Here is a 7,657-nt window from a genome sequence, read left to right as displayed (position 1 = left end):
AAAATAAAAAAAGAAAGAATAAAAACCCAAATGTAGAGAGAGTCCTTGGTCTACTGCAGCAAACCCCTCAAAGTCTGTTTGCATTCTTTTTTTTCCCCCAATTGTTATTTGAAGGAGTGACATTATAATCTTGGGGAAGGAATTTTTCCCAGGTTTTCTAGGGATGGATGCTGTGACCGTATGGGGATATGTTTTATGTCTCTAATATCTGGATGTAACATCTGTTGATAGAGCTTGTGATCAAAACATGGACTGGCCACGGAGATGAGGAAAAGGAAGAGGGAGACAGAAAGACCCCAGTGGCCCCAAGCCCATGAGCAGCAGAGCATTCTGGGTTTAGCATGGTGTTGGGCCTGAAAAGCCACACAAAGCACTATTTTTGACTTGAACGCCTGGGAACACCACTTTTTAAAATGCCTATGAGAACGAGACACAAATTGGTCCTCCAGAATTCCTGTGGTTAGACAGTGAGCATATTTATTTCATTTTATTTTCTTCATTGCATTAAGAAATGTGACGTTTTTGTCGAAATGTTTAGTTTTTGTGGGAGTGATATTTATATACTGTTTAATGCTTTGAATTCTTCTTGTTCAACGTTGCTCAGTGCTTTGAATTCTTACATGAAAATTCTACACATGAACACAAGAATATGAACCAAGTACCTGTCCGTTATTTAAACTACTGAGCAGAGAAGAAAACGAGAGCCTAAAATTAAAATGCATGTGAGAAATAGGGGAAGGGGATAAGAGGATTCTATCTTGATGAGCACTGAGTAATATATGTAACTGTTGAATCACTACATTGCACACCTGAAAGTAATATAACGCTAAATGTTAACTACACTGGAATTAAAATTTTAAGAATTACATTATTGGGGCACCTGGGTGGCTCAGTCTCTTAAGTAAATGACTCTTGATTTTGGCTCAGGTCATGATCTCAGGGTCCTGGGATTGATCCTCATTCTGGGCTCCCTGCTCAACGGGAGTCTGCTTCTCCCTCTGCCTCTTCTTGTGCTCTCTTGCTCACTCTCTGTCAAATAAATAAGTAAAATCTTTAAAAAAAAAAAAACTTTGAATAAAATAAGATAAATAAAATCTTTTAAAAATTTCATTAAAATAAATAAATAAAATGAAATGCACGGAGAACTCCAAACTTAATTTCATCCATCGGTTTCATCCTTTCTTCCTATAGTACCTCTTTCACTAGAGCTACTAACAACTGGAAGAGTTTGTTCATTCTGCCCCCAATATTTAATGATAAAATATAAAACATGTGTTAAGAACACTTAAAAATAAAAAAAAAAATTTAAGGCAGCCCGGGTGGCTCAGCAGTTTAGCGCTGCCTTCAGCCCAGGGTGTGATCCTGGAGACCCGGGATCCCACGTCAGGCTCCCTGCATGGAGCCTACTTCTCCCTCTGTCTCTCATGAATAAATAAATAAAATCTTTAAAAAATGAATAAAAATTTAAAAAATTAAAAGGAACACTTAAAAATATACAATAAAGTTCAGAGAATTATAAGCACCATGTATCCATCCCTTAGATTTTAAAATTAGTATTTTGCCATATTGTTCTAATATATCTATTTATTCATCTATCTCTCTATCCGTCAGTCTCTTGTATTTTTTAGTACTTTTTTTTTAAAGATGTTATTATTTATTTATTCATGAGAGACACAGAGAGAGAAATAGACACACAGGCAGAGGGAGAAGCAGGCTTCCTCTAGGGAGCCCGATGCGGAACTGGATCCCAGGACTCTGGGATCACACCGTGAGCCAAAGGCAGATGCTCAACTACTGAGCCACCCAGGTGTCCCCTTTTTTGTACTTCTTAAAGTAAGTAGCAAATTTTGGGGCATTTCACCTCCAAGTGCACAAATGCATGCGTATCCTTAGCTAGAGTTCAATATTTTTTAAGGATTCTCTTTTTCGGTAAATAGACACATACATGCATCTTAACACACCATTTAATGAGTTTGACAAAACTGTGTACCTTAATATGCTGTTTTATAGCAAATCCCTATCAAGACCCAGTGCATTACTGGGGTGCCTGGGTGGTTCGGTCCATTAAGCATCTGCCTTCAGCTCAGGTCATGATCCTAGGATCCTGGGATCGAGCCCTGCATTGATTGAGCTCCCTGCATCCAGCCTGCTTCCTCTCCCTCTCCCTCTGCCTCTTCTCCCTTGCTTGTGATCTCATTTTCTCTCTCTCTCTCTCTCTCTGTCACTCATGCTCTCTCTCTCTCTCTCAAATAAATAAATAAAATCTTAAAAAAGAAAAGTCATGGTGTATTACTATCATCTCAGAAAATTCATACATACCCCCCCCCCCCCGCCCCCAGCCAGTGCTCACCACCATTGAGGCAAATACTCTTCTGGTATTTTTCACCAGACACTGGTTTACCTGTTCAAGAATTTCTTATAAATGGAATCATACAACACATACTCTTTTGTGTAAAACTTCTTTCACTCAATGATTCATCCATGTTGTTTGGTGTATCATTTGTTTTTACTGCTTAGTATTTCATTGTATGAATATTCCATCTTTGTTTATTCACCTATTGATGGACACCTGGACTGCTTCCACTTCCTGGGTATTATGAATACAGCTGCTGTGAACATTCTTGGACAATTTGAGGACATGTACTTTCAAATCCTAAGCATGCAATGAATGCTAGGTCAGGGATAGTGTGGTTTCGTCTGTTACTTGCATATGAAACTGCCAGAGCACTTTCTAAAACTGGTTGTACTATTTCACACTCATCCAGTAGCATAGGAGAGCTCCAATTGCTCCACATCCTCCCCGGCCCTTGTCAGTTTTTACAAACGTTGGACCATCTAGTGGGTCTGTGGCAGGATCCTATTCTAATCGCTTTTAATGTTCACTTCCCTGACAATCACACTGAGCGCCCTCTCATATGCTTGGCTGTTTGTGTGTCTTCCTTCATTAAGTGTCAGCTCAAAAAAAAAACAAAAAACAGAACCAAAAAAAGTGTCAGCTCACATCCTTTCCCTCTCTTTTTGTATTGTTTTAAACATTTTTTATTGTTGGGTTGTAAGAGTCTTAAAAATATTTTTATGTAAGTTATATTTATATCTAACAAAAGACTGGAATGGGGATATATAAAATATAAATTGACATTTTTTTTCTTAGTGGATAAGATTTTGAGAATTATTTCTTTTCAATAAACCTGGGGTTATTAGTCTCATGAATAAATAAGTGCAATCTTAAAAAAAAAAAGAATTTATCAAGTTCAAATTGAGACAACTAAGTTGTCAACTGTATTGGCGTAAAGTTCTCCGAAACGTCCCCTTCCTAGAATGTTAACAGCTGTAGGATCTGCAGTGAGCGCTGTCTTTTGTTTTTGATGTTGCTATTTTGTGTTCTTGGTCTTTGCTTTTCTGGACTGATCTAACACCTGTCCATTTTGTCGATCCTCTTAAAGAACTAACTTTGGGACTTTAAAAAAAATGTTTGTTTACTTTCTATTTTCATTGATTTGGGCTCTTATATTTATTTATTTTTTCCTCCCTTCTCCTTGCTTTGCTGTGTTATGTTTTTACGGGGAGTATTTTGGTGTGTTTGTTTAGCAGTCTGCAAACTTGGCTAGGTATCAACCCTTGACTGTCTCCCCTGGATGGGCAGCAACAGAGTTCAGTTGCTGACCTTAACTGGGCTGCTTGGGTCTGTGTGATGTGCACACAAGGTCAGGGATTAGCCAGGATCTTGAACAGACTTTATACTAAGAATTAGGACCATCCTCCTCTGGCTCTGTCCCTTCTGGAAACTGCTCTTTCACTTTATGGCTACTCCGGTCTCCCAAAACTCTGCTGGCTCTTTGAGCCAATAGGGCTGCAGGTTTTCTGAGTTTTAATGGTCTTGGCTGGACTGGGGTCTGCCCTCAGATGAAACAGGTAAACAAAGGAAAATTCACTGGTGCTTCTTCCTTCTTCCAAGTGTAAATTCGATTTGTCTCCAGCATGAACCTGCTTTCAGCTGCTCTCTGGTGCCTTCCGGGCTGTTGTTTCCTTTGTCAAGAGTTTAAAGTTGTTTTTAAAGTTGTTACCTGCAGGAGGGTTAATCCACTGGGAGCTAATCCTTATCAGAAAATGCAAGCCCAGTTTGTTCATTTTTAATCTCACTCCTCTCCCTGTCTCGTAGGAGGCGATTTGGCCAGATTTCTAGCTCCAGGAGTGGAACAGAAGTGCTTCTGCAACTCACAAACTGGATTACCTGGCCTCTGAATAACGGAGTTTGCTCTGCCAATACTCTTTCCAAAGAAGAATCCCTGTTTCCTTCTGCTGTATGGGCGTCTAGCTAATGGAGACCTGAGCAGTTCTAGGCAAAATTGGAAAGCCCATTTGTTTTTCTTAAAGATTTCTTTTTTTTTATTATTATTTGAGAGAGAGAGAGAGTGAGAGCAAACGAAAGGAGGGGCAGGGCAAAAAGAGAGGGAGAAGCAGACTCCCTGCTGAATGGGGAGCCAGACTCAGGGCTCGATTCCTGGACCCCAAGATCACAGACTGAGCCAAAGGCAGACGCGTAAATAGCTGAGCCACCCGGGCACCCTGGAGAGTGCACTTAATTTGTCTTCTTTGGGGGATGACTTTTCAATAAACCTGGGGTTATTCTATTTATCTTGTGTCAGGATTTGCAAGGTGTATTTTTTTTTTTCAAATAATGTGTCAAGTTCGGGACCCCTGGGTGGCTCAGCAGTTAAGCGTTCTGCGTGTGCCTTCAGCCCAGGGCATGATCCCAAAGTCCCGGGGGGTGGAGTCCCCATCGGGCACCTTGCAGGGAGCCTGCTTCTCCTTCCTCTGCCTGTGTCTCCGTCTCTCTCTCTCTCTCTCATGAATAAATAAGTAAATTTTTTTATTATTATTTTTTAAGATTTTATTTATTTATTCATGAGAGACACACAGAGAGAGGCAGAGACACAGGCAGAGGGAAAAGTAGGCTCTATGCAGGAAGCCTGATGCGGGACTTGATCCTGGGTCTCCAGGATCACACCCTGCCTGGGCTGGAGGTGGCGCTAAACCACTGAGCCACCCGGGCTGCCCTAAATAAGTAAAATCTTAAAAAAAAAAATTGTCTTCTTGGTATTCTTCTTGGTATTCATTCTTCAGCATTCCTCCCAAAGGGTCATTATGGCTCTTTGCACCTGGGCTAGAAATGTTCCCTGGGCTTCTAGATTTTTCTCTTTGTGGACAACCTTCTAGGTCCCTTCTAGTCCCTACCAAAACCCTCTGTCCCCTCTCTTCCCCCTAGGGCCTGTCGTCCCTTTGCTCAGGTGGAGGTGGTATAGGGACAGAAACCTAGTTCTGTGACAGTAAAAATGGGCTCATGTGCTCTCTTTCACAAGATAAATCTATAGTTGATACCAACCACCCTGAAACCATAAAAGGTAAATCACAGAAGGTAAAGGAATCCATCCTCTTCATTTTTATTCTCGAGAAAATGAATTTCCAGAGAAGATAAATGACTTGGTCAAGATCACACACTCGCAGGACTGGGGCTGGAATCTTAATTCCCTGGCTCCCAAATGGGCTCAAAGGAATGGCTGCGAGCGTGGAATCCAGTGGCTGGTGTGGAAGCTGAGGTAACCTCAGTTTTCCACATGGCAATTCATTTTACCACCTGGAAAAGAGAAAACTGAGGGGAACATCATCAAAGGCCCGAGTGGGGGTTCAGATTATCTGCACAGCTCCGCACAAGGGAACCTTGACAAATGAGTCCAAGAATCAGCCAGTTTCCATATAAGACAAGAAAGGGTTTTCTAGCAACTAAAGGTGTCCGCAAATGGAAGGGGGTTAGTGGCTGAATTCTCTGGAAGTGGCAGATGGTTAATTCTGAGGCTTTTAGATAAGGTTGAGTTTGGGTGTTGTGAAAGGAGTTCCTTTATTTATGGGAGTTTAGACAAGGTTCCCTCATAGTCCTCTACAATTGTTGGGTTCTCTGTTTTGGTTAAAGAACACCCCCCCCCTTTTTTTTTAAAGAACACCCTTTTGTGTCCATGACATGGCCCGGACACCACCTACCTCCAGAAGGAAAAAGGCCTTCTGAATGCCCGAACACAGGCCCTCCCTGCCTCAACCCCCACGTCCGTGTCGTTTGGTGTGCCATGGTGGGTTTGCTATGGTGTACTATGTATGGGGTTGCGTGGCGTAACGTGGTGTGATGTGTTGGGATACGAGAGGCATCCGACAACCATGACAGAGTCTTCTAGGAGCTCCACAGCTCCACCGGGATACAGACCAAAGGGCATCAGAGTAACGCTGATGTCAAGAGGACGCGCCAATGCAGTGACTTCCCTATCTGCACTGGCTGCATCTTCTAACAAAGCAAGTCTTCTGTCACAGTATTTTATGTCACAACCGAGTATAGGGTTGTGACACAACACAGGGCCACATGCATCCCCCATCCGTCCCGCTCATTCTGTCCATTACGGGGCAGAGTCGGGCACTGACCTGAAAATAAATTTCATCCATTATTTTATAGTTTTAAACATTTTGAATATTTTAAGTTTCCTGCTATAAAACAAGTCACCAATCACATGCCGGTTCGGATAAAAAGACAAGCATGGTTTTAAAATATGTCCATGGCATCCGGGGCTCATGGATACTGTGGCCTGAATGTGTGTCTCCTCAAAGTTCATATGCTGGATTCTAACCGCCGAGGTGGGGTCTTTGGGGGGTGTGATTAGGTCATGAGAGCAGAGCCCCCATGAATGGGATGAGCGCTCTTATAAAAGAGGCCCCACAGAGCTCCCTTGCCCCTTCCATGGTGTGAGGATAAAGGGCCCTCACCCGGCTGTCTTGGCACCCTGACCTCAGCCTTCCAGCCTCCCACACAATGGGATGAGAAATAAGCATTTTTTTGGTTTATAGTCACCCAGTCCGTAGTGTCTTATTATAGCAGCCAGGATGGACTCTGTAGTGGACTTGAAGACTCATTAGCTGCCAGCATTGCTCCAATATTTTCCCAGGGACTTCCACGAGGGCTAAACTTTTCCAAAAACCGTAGGTCCTAGACTCCTAATGAGTTGTTTTATTTGCATATTTTCACAACATGAAACCTTTCCTTCTACAGGACATTGAGGAACTCTGGTACTAGGACAGGTTCGCCCCTAGGCTTTTGATCTTAGTTCTTTCCTCTGATTGAGCAGTTCTTCTTGGTAAAAGCTGTCCTTGGGGGCACCTGCGTGCTTCAGTCGGCTAAGCACCCAACTCTTTGATTTTGGCTCAGGTCATGATCTCGGGGTCTTGAAATCGAGCCCCATGGTGGGCTCCATGCTCAGCCGGGAGTCTGCTTGAGACTCTCTCTCTCCTTCTCCCTCCGCCCTTCCCACCCCCATTCTTGCAAGTGAGCACATGTGCGTGTGTGCACCTTCTCTCAAGTAAATAAATAAATCTTTAAAAAGAAGAAGCTATCTTTGAGCATTATTTCTTCAATGAACAGATTCACTGAAAGGCTAGTATTTTGCTTTGGTTTGGTTGGTTTTAGATAGCTCTAGATGTTTCCGAGGGAAATATTCTAGGTCTTTTGAGCAATTCTCTTTGAAAGAGAGCAAGTGTTGAGGAAATCCGTGTGTCCCCTGGAAGACTGTGGTGCAGAATAAGGATGGCATGATTTACCGGAAGCTAGTCTGCAGCAGAGGGA

The sequence above is a fragment of the Canis aureus genome, chromosome 1 (assembly GCF_053574225.1).
Source record: "Canis aureus isolate CA01 chromosome 1, VMU_Caureus_v.1.0, whole genome shotgun sequence".
Classification (NCBI taxonomy): domain Eukaryota; kingdom Metazoa; phylum Chordata; class Mammalia; order Carnivora; family Canidae; genus Canis; species Canis aureus.
The sequence above is the reverse complement of the archived record's forward strand: the minus strand, read 5'-3'. Positions refer to the sequence as shown.